This window comes from Mytilus galloprovincialis, chromosome 5 (genome assembly GCF_965363235.1).
Source record: "Mytilus galloprovincialis chromosome 5, xbMytGall1.hap1.1, whole genome shotgun sequence".
NCBI classification, from domain to species: domain Eukaryota; kingdom Metazoa; phylum Mollusca; class Bivalvia; order Mytilida; family Mytilidae; genus Mytilus; species Mytilus galloprovincialis.
The window spans coordinates 8,738,175-8,763,421 of record NC_134842.1 but is presented as its reverse complement, the minus strand read 5'-3'; the positions used below and the strand labels follow the sequence as shown (position 1 = coordinate 8,763,421).

Sequence of the window (25,247 nt, the reverse complement as noted above, 5' to 3'; positions counted from 1 at the left end):
AATATATATGCATGCAATTTATCAAGTACTTCCAACAAATTGTTGACACTCCAAAAGTAATTAATCTCACTATTTTCAAATGCCTTATTTGAACAATTTATTATCAGGTTTTTAATTGTACCAAGCTAAATGAACTAGTAAGTAAAATAGACAATTTAGTAATGGAACAATAGCTTGGAGACGAAACAAATCTATATTTGTAAGGTGATCTGGAAAGCTTCGGAAGCCAGAACATATGATTTTATTGTATTTGGTTCTGCTTGTACAGAAGTAGCTGTTAGTTTCTGTTTTACATATGTCGTTTTTTTCTGAAAATGAAGTCAGTTGTAATGTTGGCGAATGGGTGATTTTCTTTAACAGAAACTCAATGTAAAATTTACGTCAAACAATAATGGTATAATTAGCAGCTTTATCAACCGGGACAATAACAAATTCCTTGGATAGATCTTTTAGTTTTCGATACGAAAAAATAGGATGTTAAGGGTTGTTGGTAAGAGTAAAATGTTCTTTAAAATGTTGTATACGTATATCAACTATCTTCATAGCTGAATTAAAAAACGAGTCATTTTTCCCGTTTTATCCATTTCAAACAGTAAGTACGGAGTAAGTTGTGGACGATTATACGACACTCATCTCAATTAATAATTGACGGGGGACGATATTTAGGTCCTTCTCTGAGGAAAATGATTTTAACTTTCGGTTGCGAACGATGTCAAGGTCTTCTGTTGTAAAATGGGAAAAGGGGCCATAAGTGTTTTTGGAATAACTGCAATTACATGACGTATGTGTATTTTCACTTATATTTAAATCTTTACAGACTTGGCTATAATTTAACACAAATGTCCGGGTAGATTTCTTGTAAATATAGCAAACAAGAGGGAGTTCAGTATTACCAAAATATCCAGGAATTTGTTCTTTAACAGAAAGGTCGTTAAAAATACCGGCAATATATACCAAATCAAAACCTTTATTGACATACTTTATTTTAATAAAATATCTTTTATGATCTTCAGACCGATCAGTTTTGGGAAACAGTTTATAATAACAATATGCCATTGTAATTTGAAAAATTCCATACTTAGGACTGCAATATTAAATTGTGTGTTGCTATCCTTTAAAATTTTATTTTATTTATTTATAGGTAAAGAACAGAGTTTGGTTCATAGATAATGTCTGTCGTTGTTTTTTTAAAATAGAAATTAGGTCCGAAATATTTGTATGGTTGGTCCGAAATTTTATTTCAAAGTAATTTTTCTACGTGTATGATAACGGTTTTAACGAACAGTTTTAGAAACTATACCCAAAGTATTAACAGAATCGGTTCGAGATATATAACCAATTCATGCAAGTCATTTTAAACTCATAAGTATACACAAGAAACTTAAAGTAAAAATCATACAGGACTAGCAAAGGCCAGCTGCAGGTCCTGATTTGGGACAGGCGCAAAAATGCGGCAGGGTTAAACATGTGTTTTGAAATCTCTACTTTATATTCACCTGAGTGCAATATAAAAAAGGAAGACAAACATAAAAAAAATCACACATACATCACATCAATGCAAAAATAAAAAGACAAACATAAACAATATACGCATATTTAAAAAACAACAAGGTAAATAAATCAAGCAAATTTATAGTACAATGTTTAAAAATTGAAGAAAAATATACACAACAAAATACTAGTACCCAAAAAACAAAACAACATCCCAAAGGCATAAAGGCAACAGAACTATACCCTGTTCGAAAGTCATAAATCGATTGTGAGAAAACAAATCCGGGTTACAATCTTAAACTGAGGGAAAGACATCAAATATAACAGAAACACTAAAGTGCAACAAAAATTCACAAACGACAATGCAACACGCACAAAAACGAACTATAAGATAACAATTGACCTTTTCCTGACTTGGTACAGGATATTTTAAGAAAACAATAGTGGGTTGAACCTGGTTTTGTGGCTATCCAAACCTCGCTTTAATGGCAATGTTAAATATAACACTAAAATGACAACATTACATAACAGGACTACAATTCAAATAAATGGAAGATCATTCAAGATAGAGACATACACAAATTAACAATACAATAGAAATTACCACATGCTTATAGTTATTTATGGTACCAGGCTTACACTATAATACGCGACACGCATGTTTCGTTTACATACGACTCATAAGTGACGCTAACTTTAAGGCGCACAGTTTCTCTCTGCTTTCAAAATCTTTATGTTTGAACCCGTCCTGGATTTCTTACTACAATAAACTTATGAACACTATTTTTTATTTAACTTTTAAAAGAAATTTATTATTAAGAAGACAACGATCTTGTTATATTATGTACTATAGTATAAGATGTATATGTATAAAGGGTTAAAAAAAAAAGATATATATGTATGTATATATATAGAATCAACAACTTGAATTAAATTAAGTGGGAACATGGGGATCAAGAACCACATTTAAACAAAATACAATAGCATTGAACCATAAATCAACAAAATACAATAATAAATATAATAAAGTGAAATATCTATAGAGGGCATTATATTATGAAAACAATTGATCTAAGCGCTTCATTAAAAAAAAAAAAAAACCAACAACAACATAACAAAATATAAAATATAAAGCACTACAAACACTACAATTGAAAACATTAATAGATTGTAATCCATACGTTAGCATATCTGTGAATGTATGACCCTAAATAACATTTCTAAGTGAAACGTTATAATAGTTAATGTCCTTAATCGCTCAGGCGTACACGTTTAATGTTCATTTTTTATAGTTCATAATCGATCTCGATTTAATTTACGACCAAATTTGACGACATGTAATTGTCTTATTTGAACGTTAATTGTCACATCAGAAATCAATTGAAAGTATGTCAATAATGTTTTTAGTTGACTCATTCAAGTAACGAGGCAGGTTACATATAAGTGTATTTTTCTTAGAAAATATGATTTATTTTTTAGTATGTCTTTTAACATGAACAGTTATTTTCTATAATAATTCATTCACACGTGGTTGGTTTTTGTTTAAAACACCTTTTCTCTTCGTACTGCGTTAGTTTTATACTGTTCATTTTAATCACTGTACAATGTCCTCTTAGTTTTGTCAACCATATTTTCCACTTAATACTGGTAAAATGAAGCAATCGTTATTTTGCAAAACGCATCCCTCAAAGAATTCCTCAGAGAGACTTGTTAGACTTTCAAAATATGTCTTGATAATTAAACCCTCATTGTTTGATGAGCTTTCGGTGACAGCTCATAAATGAAATCAAGAAGGGTCTTATTCGATATGTTTTCGTTGTGGACGTTTTTAGATTAAGATTATGATTGACTGATATTTAAGATGCGTTATCATCCTATAGTCTTGATTAGGTAAATGTTTAACGAATTTACTGTGATCAATATTCAATGGCAATGAAAAAAATTAGATACACATTTTTAAAGATTTGTTTTCCAAACTAAAAGTGTGTTAAAATTTGTGGTACTGATCCTCTATATCAATTGTAAAGCTTATTCAGCAAAGATAACAATACCCAATCAAATTAAATACCAATATTTCAACGAAAATCATTACATCAAACGGTATTTCATAATCTCAGCTCATCCTCTTTTTTAACAGCGAATATTACTTATAACATTAAGAGAACCTATTGCCTCTTTTTGACTTTTATTTTCCCACTGTGCCAAAGAGTCCGGTAATTCTTCATCGTATTCCATGACAAAATTGTCTTTATACTTGTGTAAAATGTACATCCAGTAATCTGAAGAGTCCATTTGCATAGAGGGTGGAATATCCCATTCTGGAATAAATTTTCTGTATTCCCTAAATAAATGTTTTTTTGGACTGTCTATTGTTCCGTCACATTTACCCGACTTTTGACAACACCTCTTGCACAAATCACAAATAAATTCACAATTTTTTGATGTGATTAAGTAACTGCATGTTTCTAATCGCAATAGGCCAGTTTGTTGATCGCTGACTCCATGAAGAGCCAATGGTCGATGTTGTATGCATGTATGCGGTTCTCCTTTATGGTCTTTTGACGATTTTTGACAGGTCTCCCCGCAAAATGGACACCGTTCATTGCAACCCCAAACATATTCTAATATTTTGTGTCCTTGAATATGTGATTGATGATCAATAAAATTGTCAGCCGAATTTGCAAACTGACCAATCAAGTTTGTTCTATCATGATCTAATTGTGTATGTAAGAGTCTCTTGAAATCCGAATAATCTTTAATTCTGATATCCTCAACAACTGTTAATAAGACCTTCGAAATAGGTACGTCTTTAGAGAGCAGGTATTTATGAAAATATTTTATCCACGTATGAATATTTTTCTTTTTGTCAGATTTCATAATCTTCTGTGTTGCATCGTCTATACAAGATTTTATAGAAGAAACATAAGAGGTGATTAGACTGTCAGCTAACAATTCGTACCTAGACTGTCCTTCGACATGTTCATTCATCATCTTGTTGGAGGCATATTTCATGACCCAGAAGAAAGCAAAACGTTCCGGATCTTCTATATAAGACTGTATATCTTCAAATTTTCCATTTTTTGCGAGATCAGCCATGATACGAGTTGTAAGGACGTATTTTGTTGTAAATTCCTCTGTATATATTATGTTTCTTATTTTTTCTGGTAAATCGTCGTTCACAGATGTTTTGATGAAATCTTTCATCTTTTCACAGAGATTGCAAGCCACTATGAATTCAGTGCTCTTTTCGTCTACAGTACTTATAAATATTTTCCATATAGATGTTTGGTATTTTTGCATTTGAACTTTAACATTGTGTTTCATTTGGTAAGCCTCATCAGCTTTAGTAAAAATTACTTTCATGAAACATGCCACATGTACATATAGCCTGACACGCAATTTTGCAGTAAACTTAAAATCATAGTTTTTATTTTCATTGTGACTTCTTATCTGGTCATGTAATTTTCGCAAAATTTCCATCGCATATGTTTGGTCAAAAGGATCATCATTTAGTAAAAGTTCCTTGATTTTATCGTCAATTACTTTGAACATATCATTTATGACAGTTACTGCTTGATTCTTGCATACTCTCTTAACTTCTTTCTTAGCCTTTGTTTTTAAATACAGACTAATGTCACGATCTACTTGTATTTCCTTTACCATTATCGAGTGTGCAAGTATTGTCATTCGTTCAAATATTTTTTTAATTTTTTTAGAATTTTCCATCTCACCAGGCAAAAGTACTCTGTCATCAGATTTAGTGAAGTCGTATAAGATTTTATCTATTTCAGCATTTATAGATTTTGTACTAGGTGAAAGGGATAACTCAAGGCCACTAATCCACGATTGCCACATTTCATTAAAATTAGAACGAAGATCAACTCCTGAAAGTCTCTTCCCTCGATACTGTTCTGCTAAACGCATTGACTTTTTCTGAATCTCCTTTTCATGTTTGTCCTGTTCACACCTTTGAATAAGAGTTAAAGCATACTGTTTTTGCACCGTTTGAATATCGTCATCTCCTTTCCGAATTAATCGATCCACTTCTTCACGTAAACGACATACTCTTGATTCCTTCCACTGTACCAGAATTGCGTTTGATGGATTTTTGTCTATAAAGTTATACCAGTCTGTGACTAATTTGTTTAAACATATTTGAAATCTGGATCGCAAAATAGCTTTTAGATCCTCTACCAACTCACTAAGTTTTTCTTTTATTTCACATTCAGCAAACTTTAATCGTACCGTCGACCTGATAAATTTCTGCAACATGTCAGCAGTTTCTAGAATCATGCCTTGATATTGATCTTCCATCACATTGAACGCTTGAATTTCAAGAGAGTTTCGAAAGCTATAAACAAAATCATCCGACATTATACCTTTCCAAAGCTGATCAATTCGCAATGAGAGCTGTGAAAGAAAAAGGTTATTACATTTTGTTTGTTCAATATTAAAAATTCTTTCTTTCAGATTCGCAACATCTATACTGTACCCCTGATTTGCATGGGCCATAGGAGGATCACCACTCCAAAGATCAGAAAAATGAAATACAAGGTTTTCAAGGTCCGTTTTTAAGACTTGATTAAAAGATTTAATGTCTGCTATTCCGAGCTGTTTCGCCGCCGCTTCGGTCATCCCATCCAAAACTTCTATTAGCTTAATGTTCCCTGGCGATAAATGAGTGCTTGCATTAGCAGATGGGACGTTCTGATGGACAAAAACACAGGTTTGGCAAACATCAATTCTAGGGTTTGTCATCTTCAGTCTCAAAAATGCATGAACAGCTATCTCTAAGCAATCTTTCATTTCATTTGTATTTTCTCCCTTGATGTTTATAATGGTCAGTTGTGCTAAGCCTAAAACAAATGTTGCTAATTCATTGTCGTGGTCATAATTGTTCTGAATGATTGAAGTTGACCTTAGTCCTTCAGTATCTATGACTAGGACAAAATCGTATGGCAGGTAACCTTTTTCTACCTCCACCAGCTGTATAAATACTCCTTTGGTACAACTGCCGGCTCGGACAGAAAATTGTAACCCGAACAGTGCATTTAATAAGGTGGATTTTCCTGAGCTTTGAATTCCAAGAACAGCTAATGTTAATATTTTCTTATCGTTCAAATCATTTTTCATCTCTCTAAGAACAGCATTTATCCATGTACTGGGGATCATTGATGTATCTCCATCAAGTATCTCAAAAGGATATCCACTTTGAATCAATTTGCTCATAACTTTAGGAAACTTTTTCACCTTTTCATATTCAAATGCGTCAACTGTTGACTTCTTTTCAATAATTGCTTCATAAATTTGACCGACTTCTCTTATGACATGTTCTATTCCAAATGATGCTTCTAATAGTTTTTGTTCAGAATCATTGAATTGAATCCTTAATTCGTTAATCTCATAATTTTCTATTTCATCTTTTGCTACTTTCAACTGCTTCCAAAGTTGTTGATATTTTTGTATTCGAGTAGGCATAGTCATTTGAGTAATACCATCGATGTAATATTTTAACCATGAAAGAAAAAACTTTAATCGAGTTATGTGCTCATCTTCTATGTAGAAACTGTCAAGAAAATCATTTAAAAACGGAACGGATTTTTCTAAATAGGTCTGTATCTGTTTTTTCCTGATTGTGTCAAATTCAGTGTATATGTAGCAGTCACTATCATTGTATTTAGCCTTCAGTTTCTTTCTCTTCAAAGAACACCATTCCTTCCAGTCTGGTCCTTGTAGTTTCAATAAATCCCGTTTTGGTAAATACTGCATTAATTTTTCTGATGCTTCCTTCTTTGTTGTAGAAGTCGTCTTTATGCTTTCTTTTTCTTCATTAACCCAAGACGGTAAATTACATATAACTTTAAGTGCTTGCTCTTTTCCCTTTTTACAATCGATGTTAATATTCTCGTCATCTTCACAAAGGCTTAATGGTAGGTTTGCTAAACATTTCTCAAGCTTGCAAGACGGTTGATCTCTGAGCTCTTCGTTTATAGAACAACGTAGATCATTAACCAAATCAGAGAGACCCATTCCTCCTAACTCAATCATTATTGTTCTTTGGCGGTCTTCTTCTCTGAACTGATTCTTAAATTCTTCTAAAACACGATCATCAATTTCATCACAGTCAAAAACACAAATTATTTTCTTTTTGAAGGAATGTATCACCTTCAACTTTTCAACAAATAACTTGTCTGTCAAATAGTCTACTGGAGTATGTATTATAAACATACTTGATAACTTGCAGAGAACTTGGAACTGCTTTTCAAAATCCAAAAAATTTCCTCTCAAGTTTAGTGTCATGATTAAATCACTGCACCAACTGGAAAGACTTTTGGATGGAATAAACCACGATGCTTCTACACAGCCTTCTGCAATCACTCTTTTTGTCTTCCCAAATCTGCATTCACGCCAGAAAAAGGTTGCGTGGCTTGCATTTATTATGCTGTTTAAAAGGTTAGACTTTGATAGATTAGTTAATTTCCCTGTTCTCACGAATGCTATTATTTTTGTATCTAAGCATACAATATTGGTTTCGTATCTGTTTTCTAAATTTACATCTATACCTCGCAGCGGCCATTTTGATAAAACTATTTTGTTATTTGTATTTCTGTAAAGGAAAGGAATTGCTAGTCTACATGTAAACATTTTGCGTGCTAGTTCTTGTTTCAAAAACGGGTCACAGCATTGAAATATTATCATAAAGACATCCATAGGGTTCCAATTACTTACGCGGGAAGCTAATTGTCTCGATTTGTCTCTTTTCCTCGAGTTAATATATTCCAATTCGGACTCTCTCGCTGTTAAACATAGCATAATTAGTTTTTTCAACATCCTGAAAGGAATATCAGCCTCTGAGATATTATCTTGTTTCTTTTCGGATATTTTCATGGCTTCTTGTAAAGACAGTTTTTCCGGAAAGTATTTTTCCAAAGAAAACGCTTTGAGAAGTTTTATGCTTTTTTCTTTGAAAAGTTTGTGGTCAGATGTTTGTTCTTGCGGAGTAATTCTTTCTCTCGAATACAGCAGATCTGTTGCAGTACGGGTAGTCTCTCCTGATTTATGCTCTTTAACAGAAAAAAATGATTAGATTATTGAAAATAGAATAATTAAACAGTTAAAAACAAATAAAGAGGTCATTTTTGATAAGTAAAACGATTCCGATATAATGTGTAATTGTCCCGAAAAGTATGCGTTTTCTGCTCAACATGTACTTAGAACTTTCTTTGTAGCATTGATTATATCCGGTATAGAAATGATTATATCATGTTTAAGTATACACAAGAGTGCATACTAAATAAGTATAAAACATTATGATATGATGTGAAATCTTCCTGAAAAGATGCGTGTTGTGATCAACATGCTCTTAGAAAAGTCTTTGCCATCTTTTGTTTTATCCAGTATTGAATCGGATAAATTGTGAGTGGCTTTGAAGTAACTGTCAGTAGCTTTGAGTTCTCTCAGATCTGAACTCAGTGTAGTTTTGTTGTAGGGATGTACAAGTACCCAGCCACGTCAACTTGTGTTTATGTAAGATGTATTTTTATATGTATCAATATGATGAGTTAAGACTTTTTCGACTGATTTTTATAGTTCGTTTTATGTTCTACTGTTACACCAGTGTCCCATGTAATTGAAGGGTTGTATTCCTCGTACATAGGTAACCCCACCATATTTCGTATATATGTACCTGTCCCAAGTCGGGAGCCAGTAATTCGGTTGTTGTCATTTGTTGTCATTTGCTACATATTTGTTTTTCGTTCATGTTTTTGTACATTAATTAGGCCATTTGTTTTCTAGTTTGAATTGTTCTATGTTTGTCATTTCGGAGCCTTTATTGGCTGACTATGCAGTATGGGCTTTAATCATTGTTAAATGCCGCTTAGTAACCCATAGTTGTTAAATATCACCTCATCCTCCTTTTTTATAATAATTGATACCGGATCACAGAATATAATTTTTGCAATACCAATTGTCTTAAATATGTATCCAAGGTTTATGTTGCCTCCCTGTTAAAACAAATGATCACAAGTGAGATCTTCAAAGAAAATATGATGACATGAAGGTCAAAATTTGGCTGCCATTGGAAAGTGAGGGCAGAAATATTTCCTCTTAAAAGAGGGGCGAAAGATACCAGAAGAAAAGGCAAACTCATAGATTGAAAACAAACTGACAGCGGCATGGCTAAAAAAAGACACAAGACAAAGAAAGCACACAAGACACAACATAGAAAACTAAAGACTCGGCATCTCCCCACCAAAAAACGGGTGTTGATTGCAAATGCTCAGTAAGGGTAAGCAGATCCTGTTCCACATGTGGCACCCTTTGTGTTGTTCATGTTATCAAAATCCCGGTAAATAGTTTTAATCGGTAGGTGACATTCGTAAAAAGGGAACGGGATTGTAGTTACGACATAAGGAACATATCCGATATCACCGAAGGGATGATATCCTGGTACCTTTGATAACTATTCAACTTCACCATTTGACCTCACCATTTTTATGAATTATCGCAGGAGTTCTTTCGTTTACCAAGAACTTCCACTCCCTTCACAACGCATCTATACAGTCTGGTGTTACAACCTGTGTAAACAGCTAGCACATGATAATATACGACCCTTTTCAGCTTGAGTTATACTGCCGGATAGATGAACATCTTTAAATACCTCTAACAGCAACTCTTGGGAGGGGTTTAGAAGTTTTAAAGGTATGTCTTCCTAAAACTATTACCTTTGACTGAATGTATACTTATATCTCTGTCAAACGTGATGCACTGTAACCTACTCCAAAGAACCTCAGGTAATGGTCCCAGGCCTGTGAATAAATAAGATATTTATATTGATAATTATGATATTTAAAGCAAATTATTTTTAAACATTTTGAAATTCTGTTTTTTTTACATAAACATTCACACTTGTTGATTATTAAACTTGAAACTTACTTGAATAAAGATACGAAAACATTATTTTTTTAGTTTGTGGTTAAATATATTACTTTGGATATAAGAATAAGATTATCTTACATTGATATAAAAATTTTTTACAGATATTTAATAATAAATAATGTCATCACTCGTATACCGCTGTTCAAAACTCGTAAATCCATGGACAAAAGAACCTTTTCTATTTTTAAAGGATACTCATATACATGTACTTCCGGTTGAACAAATATCATTCCAGAAATCGATAGAGCGATTCAAAATATATGATGAATTTGTAGTTATCCTTCATGTAAGGTATAATAATCTGATGTTCAGTAGTTGTCACTTGTTGATGTGTTTCTTAAGTGTTTCTCGTTTCTTGTTTTTTTTTATACACATTAGATCGTTAGTTTTCCTGTTTGAATAGTTTTACAGTAGTACTTTTGGGGCTTTTCATAGCTTGCTGTTGATGTGAGCCAGTTCTCCTTGTTGTAGAATGTATTTTGACCTATAATGGTTTACTTTTATAAATTGTGACTTGAATGGAGAGTTGTCTCATTGGCACTTATACCATATCTTCTTATATCTTTTGTTGTTATATCACAGTTATTCTAAGGTTTCTTTGTACTTTTGTGTAGAATAAGGAATTTGAAGAAAAAAAATGAATGTGAACAAAATCAAAAGATGTCTTCGCGGAAAGGTTGAAAGACAATAATAAACCCAAACTAATGAGTATTATTATCTATAGTAACGACTAATACGATAATAAAGATATTACTGTGTGCAATTTCTCTCAAATGCAGTCTATCAAAAGGATAGAAATACTTTTCAGACAAGTATTAAAGTAAATACAGCACTTGCCTTAGTTACCTAAAAGCTCATCAATAGCTGCAACTTTATTACTATAAGATGTGTTAATTTAGAAGGAGAAATACACAAGAAAATTTTGCAAACATTTGGTAATGTAATTAGAAATGATAAATACATTGAAAGAAACATTGGGAATGAAAAATGAAAAATCTTCGTTTCGTGTGTATTTGAGTCTAGACGCCATCTAAGAAACTGTCGAGTTGACCTCCAAAAACCTCCGATAGCCATACAAGCGATATAAACATAACTATAGATATAAGTAAATATCAGGGGTCGATTTCACAAAAAAACTTACGACTAAAATTTATCGTAAGTATACTGATTTGTTCATGACTTAAGACCAATCTTAGTCGTAAGTTGTTTTTGTGAAATCGACTACCATACTCGTGCATATTATAGATTAATATTGTTTTAATTGGTATAAGAAAGATTTTTTTGTGGATCGATTTAGTCAATCAAAAGATTTAGCTTTGTTTCATTTATAATATTGACATTCACTTTCTTTGAATAATTCAACACCCACAATGCATGCGGTATCCATCTCTAGCTAAGGGGTAAAACTGAAGTTCACATAAACACGGATTCAATTAGGTAGAATAATTCACTTGCAAGTGAATAGGTCATCATCAATGTTTCTTAGCTTATATCGTTAAATAATTGAACCATACTGGCTACTTAAAGCGATATATTATTTCACTATTTCACTTTCAATCATGATTGACAAAAAAAAATCATGCGAAAAGGTACAAAAACGAAAACATTACGAAATTCTAAAATGTGTGCAGACTTGTGATCTATCAAACACATTTACTTTTCCTCATATCTTAAAGCTGTACGCACCTTCAGTTGCTGACCCCCTCCTTTGTTTTATAAAGATTTTTTCAATAATTTTCAATGTACAGTTTAAATGTCTCAATTTTCCAATTCCAACTCCGGTAGCGGTGGGGATAAGGCTCTCGCTTACAAATAAGATATCAACGCAATCTAACCGGGCAACAGGTCGAATCCCATGCAAGGACAGTTGATCTCTATACTATTGAATAACTTAACTTAACTTAATTTAACTTAAATTGAAATTTCAAAAACACAAGATGAAAAAGTGTTTGTACTTTCCAACATGTTTAAATATTGTTTTCCTTTCTTTAAACATGTGTACAACTTATGAAAAATTACCTTTTATCTCTATAGTGTTGTACATGGTTATTTTTTCGGTCAGTATAGCGTTGTTCCGAGAATCAAATGATTTTACACTTGCTCATATAAAACAACACAGATATTTCTACATCTTTTTCCCATTTTGATTGACAAATTCGGGATAGCATTGACAATTTTAATTCTGTTTACATTTGTTTAATGTAAATTTTTCGGATACATTCGTTTTTCAAAAATATTTTAACAAGCTTTAACAATGTTTCCTGTAAATTTTAATAAAAGGACTTTTTGTACCTTTTCGCATGGACTGGCTCATATTATTTTATATCTCGTAGCTAGCGGCTCTTTAACAATCTCATTTAGCAGAAACGTTTCAGTGATTACCTTACAATAGGAAAAACAAACAGAAAACTCGACTTCCTACCAGTAAATCAGCCACTAATTTAGGCGTGTTCACATACCACTTGTGTTAACATCAAGCCAATCAGCTTGGTCTTTTTTGTCTGCAGTCGTCAGTTGTTTGGCCAAATGCTCTCTCTCGTTTAGATTTAAGGCTGCTACTAATTGACACCATTTAAGAAGCATACAGAAATTTCTTGCATGAGGATTTTTGTCGTATATGCTCTCTAACTGATCTAGTTTAGCTTTAGGAAATCCAAACATAATACCAAGAGTTTGCCACTCATGACCAATATGTCCAGCAATTAGTAAAAGTTCTGAAAAAAGTAATGTTGAGTATTATAAACTAAAAAATATACATTGGTTCATAATTTGAAGATATATAGCTTTAGTGTAAGGCGATATTAAGATCTTTTAAAATCTCTGTGAAACGTTTCACAGATGAGATACCACCAATCCATATGACACCCATAATAATAGTCTTCCCGACAGAAACCTTTGGCGTTTGTGATCTGATAATAGGATATTGCATTGTTATACGCTGGACGCATTGTACTGATCAAAATAATATGTTGATAAATACCTTAAATTGGTGACATATAGAGTAAACACTGACAGTTACAAAAAAATAAATGGTCCGTGCCTAACACGGGATATCAACGTGGTGTCATTATACCAACCCTCAGGGAATGTGTATCACAAAGTTTTTCAGTGTAAGGTCAATCCACATCTTATTTCAGGTGTATTCGTACTCAGAACAACGCCGATATATAAGTGGGCTGAAAATTGTATGCAATAATATATGAATTGGGGTCATATTCCAGCCACACTTCTGTAACCATTTTTAATCGAAAACCGAAGTAACCCCCCATCCCCATCCTTTTAGGTATACTTTCGCTGAGGAGACCATAACTTGCAGACAAAGCGGAAATGATGACGGCACGAACATTTTTACTGATTTATCTCATTACATTTTGCAACATGTTACGCTCCGCGGAACAAAATGTTTTGCCTAACATTCAATCCTGGATCCGCACCTGATAACTTGTGTTTCCGTGTTCAAAACCACCTCCATACATGAGTGGGCTGAAATTTCTTATACAGATATAGGCAGATGTGGTATTAGTGCCAATGGGACAACTCTCCATCCAAGTCACAATTTATAAAAGTAAACCATTATTGGTCAAGGTACGGTCTTTAACACGGAGTATATGCTCACACCGAACAGCAAGTCATAAATGGACACAAAATATTACTAGTGTAAAACCATTCAAAAGGGAAAATCAATAGTCTCATCTATATAAAAAACGAGAAACGAGAAACATTTATGAACAACATTAACAAACGACAACTACTGAACATCAGATTCCTTACTTTAAAAATTCGAAATATAAATATCTTTTCGGGTTTTCCTAAGCTCACATATTAAATTGACAATAAAACTCGCGGTTGATACTTTCCTTAGAAATTTGCACATTCTCGGTTCACACTTAAAAATACTACAATATCATTTTGAGTGGTGGTCTGGTAACTTGTTAAGGAAAAGGAAGGCACATTCTTTGACATTATCCTTCTTCATCATCTTTGTGCTCTGACACTTGTGGCGTACTATTAAGTCTGAGTTGTAGCTGCAAGTTCTTGAATACCGAAGAAGTTGAGAAAAGTATACTCCATACTCGGGTGAAGTCTGTGTATTGATGCTAAATAGGATAAAATCTCTAATAACAACATTAACATGTTGTTTGTCATTGATTCAAGAACTGAGTGAATGCATTTGTCGAATTCGAGGTATAAGTATGAAGATGAGACAGAGGAAGTTGTGTCTGTTGTTTCTTTTATTTCTAGTTTTATATAAATGGAACCCAATCAGAAAAGTCTGGATTGTTAATGATACAAGGGTATAACAAATAAAACAAACATCATGAAAATATCATACGTTCAAATTACACCTCTGCACCGAATTAAGAACACTCAAAGACAAAAACTAGATGCACAAGTACCAAACTTCGTCTAGAGATGTTCTACCAAACGTATCATTGAAGTACAAATAAAATTATAGGGACTACAAAGTAAACAAAATGATCCACTACGGCACAACCTACAATTTATAACTCAGGACCATCCAGTATATTTGTAAAGTTAACACTGAATATTTATTTATAATGATAAACATTCATGAACTTTTTGAGAAAATATACTAGAGTTCATGTACAACAACATGGCTCATTAACATGTTTCACAGATATTGATGAAGTTTTACGAAGTCTGAGTAGCAGTTGAAATTGAAGTCGTCTCGTTTGTCATTCTCCAGTACTCAGATGACTACTTGCATGAATTCGAGTTGTATGTTAGCTATTAGTCGTGTGTGTCTTTGTCAAATATGTTCTCCTATTATGTTGTGTTGTCATTTTAATGTTATATTTAACATGGCCATTAAAGCGGGAGGTTTGGCATGCCACAAAACCAGTGTCAACCCACCATTCTTTTTCTTTAAAATGTCCTGTACCAAGTCAGGAATATGGTCATTATTATATTATTGTTCTTTTCTGTGTGTGTTACATTTTAACGTTGTGTTTCTGTTGTGTCGTTTGTTTCCTCTTATATTTGAGTCAGAATTAACATTATTATAAGACGTGTCTCGGTACTTTTCTATCCCAAATTCATGCATTTAGTTTTGATGTTATATTTGTTATTCTCATCGTATTGTCTAATGCTTAGTTCGTTTCTGTGTGTGTTACATTTAAATGTTGTGTCGTCATTCTCCTCTTATATTTAATGCGAATCCCTCGGTTTTGGTTTGTGACCCGGATTTGTTTTTTTCTATTGATTTATTAGTTTTGAAAATCGGTATACCACTGTTGCCTTTATGTATGTCTTAAATTGATCCAGAGAAAACTGTTTCGGTGGGTCTTTTTTCCTATAGTAAAATGAAACAAAACTAGAAATGTTTGAATTGTTTAATGAGAGAACATCATTGAAACACTTGTACGTGAATTAAAATAATAAATCTTATTTTGATTTCTTTTATTTCTATAAGCATCTGAGGAATATCCTACACATATAAAAGTCCACAAGGAGAGGCGTTTAGTTTGGTCCTATAGTCTCGATGGCAAACTCTAACTTTGCATTCATCAATTATGATGACAATGAGTATATACAGTATACTGATCACTTGTTCTTAGGTGAAGCATATTTTATCCTCAGGTTCACTTTTAACAAAAGATGCCAAAGGAGTAGGTCCAGTAAGGGCCGGTTTTGGCCTCAAATTTCAAGTTCATCTGACGAAAAAGATTTTGGACACTTTCTAAACACTTAAATGTCTATTTCAATTGATTCAATTATTTTTTGTGAAAGATTTCAACTGATTCACTCATTAAAAACGCTCCGATTCTAGCTTAAATATGAAAAATCTATCAAATATGCCAAAAACTGTCACTTTTTATATGGTTTTTGTCAAAAATGAAAGTGGCCGCATCCGTGTTTATCCTCGACCTTTATGTTATGTATTATCATTAAACACAACTTACATTTCAATATCAAGAATGAACACGAATGCGGCCACTTTCATTTAAGACGGAAACCGTCTAAAATTTAACTAAAATACTGAAATTGTAAAGCTTTCAGTAATTAAGCATGACTTAATGATGCAAGTACCCGATATATGTGCATTGTAATGCCAAAAACAGCCCATATTTATGTAGCAGAGGCATTATATTTTCCAAGAAATAACTAAAAGTTTACATTTAAACAATTTTGTAAAACTGCTATATTTTGGGGCCAAAAAGGGGTCTTACTGAACCTACTCCTTTTATCCAAGTAAAACAAATTGGTAGAAAATAGTATTTTTTTTATGAAGAAAAGCACTGTTTATATATCTTTACAGCACACTGACTTGAGTGTATAGTTAAAAGCATTTTTTGTTATCTTCCTTGTTACATGAACCATGTAATAGTTATTACCTAAGTTAATACCAACCATGCATAGGTCTTCAGCAATTTTTACTCTGTTAATAATTCTTTTTATGTATTCAAGCACACACACAATATGCCTGTCAATTAGTTTGTAATTAGCACTTGGTTTCAAATTTAGATTGTTAATATATCTTAAAATCTATTTTATATAATATACTGTGTTATTCGTTGTATCATATATTTAGAGTTTACTAAGCTTACAGTATTGGGACAAGTTAATAGGGTGATTAATTATTAGAAATTCAGGAGGAATGTCTAAGAAGTGTTATTTAAATGTAAATATTAAACATTGTAATATTATAAATCTTAGTAAATATAAAATAACTCTCTCGATTATATATCAGCATGTATATCAGAAAGATACAAGATCTCAACCGTTACAATAACGATGATTACCAGTATGTGTGTATGTTTAGAATTAAAATAGTCTAAATTGAAAACTACGTTCAAACCTATGATTGCGTTGGATAAAAACCGAAATTTGTATACGTGTACATTTAAAACAAATTTAGTTGTAGAAAGGTCTAAATACAGCACAAACAATATTTTCCAAAAAAGAAAAACATAAACTTGTGGCAAGATGTTGTACCACAAACATGCAAGAATTTATACACCGATCCGGATTTCGACAATAAATGTCTCTTCAGTGATGTCAGGGATCGAAACGGTTTTTGGAAGGCCATATAATTTACCTCAATTTAGGATAGACTCTTGAATTTTAAAGAGTCAAAATAGGATGAACGGATCATGTAACCGGAGGGAAAATATGATACAAGCCCAAACGAAAATATATTTGGAATTGTATATACCGTTCCTAACACAAGTATCATTTTAACGGTTTATCTAAATTCTGTATCTGATCTTGATGGCATATATTTGCCATAGCATTCTGGTTTGCGCACTTCTTTTCATCCTATGCGTAATTCGTAACAAATGTAATACTGGTTTATTTTACAGTATTTTTTTGGCAAAAAGGAATTCCATTTAAATGTAGCATCAAATAGTTATGCTAAAGGCTTATATCAATTTTATTTTGCATAAATACATTATATTTGGATACGAACTATAAGTAACAAAAGGCAATCGGTGAATCTTATATGAACAATGTAACCATTGTTCATATATTAAGATTCACCTATTAAACCAATTTAATTCGTGAAAAAACTACTTTTTTTATTAGATTAAATTGCTTTAGGACAATATGGCAAATTCTGTAAAAAGTTAACAAAGAGGTAAAACATGCTACACCGAGGAAAAGTCTCTCCTTGTCGAGTTGGAGTCCCTTCATATACTTGTCAAAGAACAAACAAGACAGCTCATTTCATTTTTATTTAGGTTCCATTGACAAACCTCGAACAACTACAAACTAAAGAATCAATAGACACAGCTATCTCATTTTAAACTTGTACCTCGAATTTCACAAAAGAGGTTATCGCAGTACCAGAATCTAGTACAAACGAGACGATTTTAATGATGAAATTATAAATTCCCCAACCTTAGCATCAAAATGCTAACTTCCCCTGCATATAATATATACTTTTCCCAACCCATTCGGTAATCAAGAGCTTGCAGTTGCTAGTTAGACTTTATAAAAAGTCAACAGTGTCCGAGGAGAAAGTAAATGAACAAAAGTTACGGCATATGTAGTCTCGTCCCTTAAAGAGTTAATCGTGTCTACTTCATAAATAATACATGATTGTCTCGAAGTATACATTCTAGGTAAGAATGTTTTTTTTTGTATCTTAATAAGAAGCTAATCGACCAAGTCTAAATATATAAACATCACAAGATGACGACAAGGGAACGCCACCATTTAAAAATGAATAAATGAATTTAGGAAATGAAAAATCTTCTTTTTTGTGGTAAATTTTGGTATATAGCTTCCTGCTTAAGATATAGATATAAAGATCTAGGCAAGGGATGCACTCATTGTAAGCATCAGCTTTACTTCAAGTCAGTTTAGCAGGATAAATCTCTTGTGCGCATACTGAAGTCGTCATTATTAAGAGCAAACAAATTATCCAAATATCTTAAATCAATTGTTACATGTATTTATTTTTTAATCAGATGTTGTTTCGGTCGGTTCTTTCTGATTTTATTGTAAATCGAACAAATTCGGAAACAAGTCTGCAATAAGTGATACACAGTGAGTCCTCATTAAAGTTCCGATAACTTGGTGATATACGGAATCTTTGTAACAAATACAAATGTTATATAGTAAGAATTTGAAAAGTAGTTATCGTATCAAATCATCTGTCGTTGTCAGTTTATTTTTGATTTATGAGTTTGACTGTTCCTTTGGTATCTTTCATCCCTCTTTTATTAACATAGTTCTTGTATTTTCTAAAAGGGCATAAAAGAAACTAAGCAGATATTTTTGTATTCTGACTATTTAAATGACCATTCATTTTTTTTTGTAATTTTACTTTTTGCTTTGTACATTGTAAATGTGGTTTGCTAAGGACGCATTATTGAAAAATCTATCAATACTTTTGTGAAACTAATATGTATCAGTTTTAATCTGCATCATGACAAATGTGATCAAAACCCTTACAAAATTTGTAACACTAAACGAAACCATACCCATATCTTTATAAAACAATGACAACTATCAATATCATGCGTTTAATATTGAAAGTGTGATTGAAACATTTAACTAATAAAATTGAGAAAGGAAATGGTGAATATGTCAAAGCGACAACCACCCGACCATAGAGCAAACAACAGCCGAAGGCAACCAATGGGTCTTCAATGTAGCGAGAATTCCCGCACCCGTAGGTGTCCTTCAGCTGGCCCCTAAAATATGCATAATAGTACAGTGATAATGGATGTCATACTAAACTCCGAATTATACACAAGAAACTAAAATTTAAAATCATACAAGACTAACAAAGGCCAGAGGCTCCTGACTTGAGACAGGCGCAAAATTGCGGCGGGGTTAAACATGTTTATGAGATCTCAACCCTCCCCCTATACCTCTAGCCAATGTAGAAAAGTAAAAGAATAACAATACGCACATTAAAATTCAGTTCAAGAGAAGTCCGAGTCTGATGTCAAAAGATGTAACAAAAGAAAATAAATAAAATGACAATAATACATAAATAACAACAGACTACTAGCAGTTAACTGACATGCCAGCTCCAGACCTCAATTAAACTGATTGAACGGTTATGTCTTCATCATATGAATATCAGGTACAATCCCTCCCGTTAGGGGTTTAGTATCATACTATCATAAAATATATGAGAAGAACATAACCCGTGTCATGCCAACAACTGTTTTTTTTAGAAATAAATGTGTTTAGTTCCGATGCAAAGATAAACATTTTATTTACTCTTTGCATAGTAGTACATATGTGTAACGAACTTCGAAAGGAAAAACTTTTAAGACCAACTGAACCAAAACATGACAAACACTTTTCGATATAACGACGTGACTACCTGTGATTAGTGTCTAAAAATATATTAATTGTGTATCAACAGGTTATATTTCCATTTAAACATTTCAAACTTGTTTTAGGCATTGACAAATAAACCTGTGAGTGTGTTTAAATTTCATTTATATTCTAAAATTCCTTTCCACTTGAGAACACATAAAGGTTTATCTTGTTTATAAATGTCAAATAGTATTGCACATTTGATGTATTCATTATTCATCTCCGGATTGATACCTTGAGTAAGCAATATTTGCACATGATGATTCTTTTCATTGTTTTAAAAGAACTTTTTTGCCTCAAAATATTTTGCTAATGCTTTGGAAATAAACTTAAAATCAATATCATGATTGACATTTTGTACGCCGAATGTGGTTTCGTCTACATCAGACTCACCAATGACAATCGAATAAAAAGATTGAAAGGCTAAACATAGAACAAAGTTAAAGATCTAGAGATTTGGTAAATTAAAATTCCTGAAACATTTGCAAAATACATCTTAAATAACTTATTCATAGCATATTTGAAGAAGGCAGTTTTATCATCGAATTTGTCTCCTTAGTATTTGAGACTTTTGTATTAATTATTTAATTTCAACTTCTGAAACGCAGACTAATCAATTATGATAATGGTAATTCTAAAAGGTAAATTTCACAGTAGTTCCTCGATCCAGAATATTGTTGTTTCAAGGAAGTCAAGTTGTATAGTGCCACATTATAGTAAAAAATCACGTTAGATTCTAGGCTGCAGCCAAGATTTTCATAAAGATTTTGTGTGCTCAATGTTTTATTTTTGAAGTGATTTTTTTTAACCTGTTGTAAATTTTTCTCGTAATGTTTCGGTTGTTACGCCCTGGTATTGCCAGTAGGTTTTCGACTTATAAATCTGAACGATTTTTACTATTTCCCGTCCCTATTTTAAGTGACAATGATGTTTCTTTGATATATTTCCGTTGAAATGGTGAGGTTTAAATTTTTTTTTTGGCTCTTATGATTTCTTATTAATAAATAAGTCCCTGGTGCAAAAGTTCATTTTAATTTTAAAACAAGTATCTTAATTTTACATTTAAATACACAAATGGTTGGAAAAATATTTTGTGTTTTTATAAAAAGAACTAAAAGTTTAGACAAACGCTTTATGAATGGATATAGATACAAGGAGATATGGTATGAATTCCCAAATAAACAAGTTTAAATGAAGTGAATGTAAGCAATACTATGCAACCGTACGACCTTCAACACTGAAAAAGTCCATACCGTTTTATCGACTTTATAAGGCCCCGACATGTAACGTATGACACATCTCATTTGAGAAAACCAACGGCCTAATACCAGTATAGAACAAAACCATTTGCAAAAAAAATATGACAGACATGAACCAACGACAACCACAGAACTACAGGATCTTGAATTAAGACAAGCTCATACAGAATGTGACAGGATTAAACTTGTTTGCTTGTGTCAGACCCTCCTTCCTACGTATTGACAGTAGTGTAGCATAACAGAATAACCTATGAAAGGTAATTGAAGAGGACTTAACTTGTTCGGTGTGAGTCAATGCTCTGTGTTGAGGACTGTACTATGGCATATCATGGTTTACTTTTAAAAATGATACTTGGATGGGGAGTTGTCTCTTTGGCACTCATACCACATCTGTTTATATCTTTTAACTAATCCGTTCGATACAAAGCAGATTACATATAACGAAACGACGACAGACTGCATGTTGCAGCGTATCTATACACACAAGACGAAAAGAAGACATTAAGTATTGATTTGAGATTGCTCGCAGCTTATGTCAGCTAGTAAATAGTGAATTATAACTATAAGATAGACCAAAGGGAAACATTTAGCAACTTCCGGTTTACATAGTCATATCGGGTTAAAAACTTCAATTTAAACCGAAACGTTTTTGTTTAAACATACTCTGCTTGAAATAAGAAAGTCAGTTAGCTAAATACAGTACAAATACTTCTTCTGGGGCCATATGAAGATTTTTCTTTATAAAAATTATATAACTTAACAGTTACTATATTATGTTTCAATATTAAGTTTCTATTTGACGTTAAGCAATCAACAATTAATTAAATATTATAATATAAAGTTATATAATAATGTGTTCAATTCAATCCTTGTTCACCTTTTTCTATTATTTTTACTAAATGCCCATTTTTTTATTGTTTGAAGTAACCATATATAAATCTAGATCTACAAATTTAAACATTGCAAGGAGAAAAGCAACTATAGATTTGAAATATTGTTTCAGACCAGAAGGAAGAAGCGGACATTTTGAAATAGTTCTTTGAAACGTTCACTGTATTTTAAGGGGAGATGTAAGAATAAGCAATGGTCATAATTAAGAAAATGATCTTTTCATTTGTCCATGACATCAACTTTTAAGTAGTGATCCAAGAATTTAAAGGTTATGATGGTGTAAATAAAAAACAAGGAGCATAGTAAATGACGAAAGGGGGAATGTCTTCTTAAAAAAAGCCATTGGATCGATGAGGTAAAAATTGATCGAAGTATCTCATATTGTTCTTTGTATGGTATAATTGGAATATATGTTTGTATCTATCTTTATTGTATTTTTACCATATGTTTTCTTACCTTCTTCTGTTATTGTTTTTAATTCACTTTGTCTGTCTTGTTGTTGAACATCTTCCTCTGCCGAAAAATACACTTCAACGCCTTCCGGGTCTATGGTATTATTCTTTTTTGAAGCCATTATAATGCAAATGCGGTTGCAAATTGATTATCTGAAGTAAATAAAAGGAATGCACATACATAGTTCTTTATTTTTAATATTTTGTCTGTTTTTATATCAGTACAACATTTTCAGTAATCTCATACGCCTAATTGGAGCACTGAATACTTATATTCCACTAAGAAGTGGCTGACCATATTTTAGTGAAAAGTATAACTTCAGGGATATGTTATTTCTGTTCATATCAAAATAACTTCTCTTTAATATTCAAGCTAAGATTACAATAAATGTGTGCTGCTTAACCAAATACACAAGAGTGTCCACTATGAAATAGTTGGCCCTGTATGAACGAATTTTACATCTAACATGAAGGGCTTAATCAAATTAATTAGTTGATATCCAATGATCACACGTAATAGTGTCAAGTTCAGATTGACCCTGGCTGATGTATGTATACATAATGCCATTATTTAGTACACCGAAAATACTTGTTGCGTTATCTTATATCATTATAACTCGTTACATTAAGAAAGGACCTTAAAGATGAACTCAGGGTAAATGAATCTACAGAGTTCAATACATTATTCGTTATCCAAATAGATTATCAAAATAGTGTCAAATTTAGAAGGACCCTATCATGTACATGTACGCATCACAATCATTATGTACATCAACAATACTAGTTGCTTTTTTCAATATCAGCGAAACGAATCCATTTCGAAACGTTACATTGCAAACGGATCGTAAATTGTGATCAAAGTGCCATAACAATAAAAGACGACTGGTATATATTGGATTTTCCAAATTCCATATCTGCCACAGAAGTTTTCAATTGCAAATACAAAAAATCCAAGAATGATGGACGAAATTATAATGTATGCAACAATTTTCCTAAAGAGTTAGACCTAATCATTCAAGAAAATTTAAATGATTCTACATGTTATGTCTAATTTAAACTGTCAATATAAATTATAAAAGTTACTACCAATTGTTATCAAATGAACTGTAACCTCATAGTGATGAAAACCATCTGGTACCGCCTAGTTTCGCCAGTGTCCCATGTTCTCTCATGTTTTGTTTTGCTCATTGTTGTAATGAAAACTCCTTCCCAGATCCTTTAATATATATGAATATGGATAATATTTGATACTTACGTCACATTTCCTTCTGATTTCTCCTACCTACTAAATGGGAATTAAAATACAAACGTTAACTTGTATAACCAGTAAAAAAGTTCACGAATTTGTCCAGTACTAGCCAAGAAACATTCACACAGTTTTCAAAACATATAACGGATTATTTTTTCAACAGTATTTGTTCTCCAAATTGCTGTTTATCTACACATACTAAAACAGTTTATAATTTTTGCCATCATGACTCCGAAAATGAATTATGGTACGTATATATCTGATTATTAAACTCCTTGTGAAATTGAGAGGCGTCGCTACTGAATTGAAGGCAATCATAGGGCTTACAACAAAATGCTATCAAAGTTCAGAAAGTGAGATAGCGAGTTCAACCATATAAAAAATTGCCACCAAAAAATGTTTAATTCTTCAACGGAAAGTATTGATCGTTTTAGAAAACAAAAATACATATTTAACCATTTGATTGATCCCAGTTGTACCCCAAAAGAATAGAAATTTCCGGCATTGAATACCGTACGTCATTCTACTTGTTTTTGATATTTGGAATCCCCAAATTTGTTTTTTTAATACCTACAATCGATGACCCATATATAAACACTAGAGATAAAACCTGACGGTTGTATACTTATGTGCCCCATTCCCATGGATCACTAGTGTTTCATATGATATTACTATGAATTAAAATCTACCTTTTAGAAATTTGAAAACATACCTTTAACGTTCCGTTTGAGTTAAAAGCTCGTTTAGCCAACAAAGATATAGTTTCAATAATATGAAACTTATTAAAAACAATCATATCATTAAATAAAAATGTTAGGGCAATTTCTCAATGTTGTTCATCAATTCATAGTTTATTGGAAATTACTTAAGCAGATTTTTAAAGTATTCCTAGCTGATAAATCTGCTGGCATTCATAACTTTCCTCAAATCTGTTCAGATATACATATTAAACACACATAGCTTCTTCTTTTACCATTATCTCAATCTTTGTCCCCCCATTCTTACAGTAAATCTTTCTATTTACCCTTATTCAAGACCGTTAATGACTACTAAAATTAACGGTACCAATTATTTAGCACTTGAAATATTCGAAAATCCAAAACCTAATTAAAACGTTGAGAATCCATCAAATCAAAATGGAACTAAATCATGGCCAACTCT

At 32.2% G+C, this 25,247-nt stretch overlaps 1 long non-coding RNA gene across 1 annotated transcript; it reads right to left on the bottom strand.

Moving 5' to 3' along the window:
- Nucleotides 1-1,051: 1,051 nt before the first annotated feature.
- Nucleotides 1,052-24,328, bottom strand: LOC143075086 (uncharacterized). Its single transcript, XR_012978226.1, has 5 exons — nucleotides 24,093-24,328; nucleotides 22,842-22,990; nucleotides 12,891-13,145; nucleotides 10,218-10,301; nucleotides 1,052-8,555 (listed from the first exon to the last, which is right to left on the bottom strand). It is a non-coding gene; the product is annotated as an uncharacterized LOC143075086 (long non-coding RNA).
- Nucleotides 24,329-25,247: the final 919 nt, after the last annotated feature.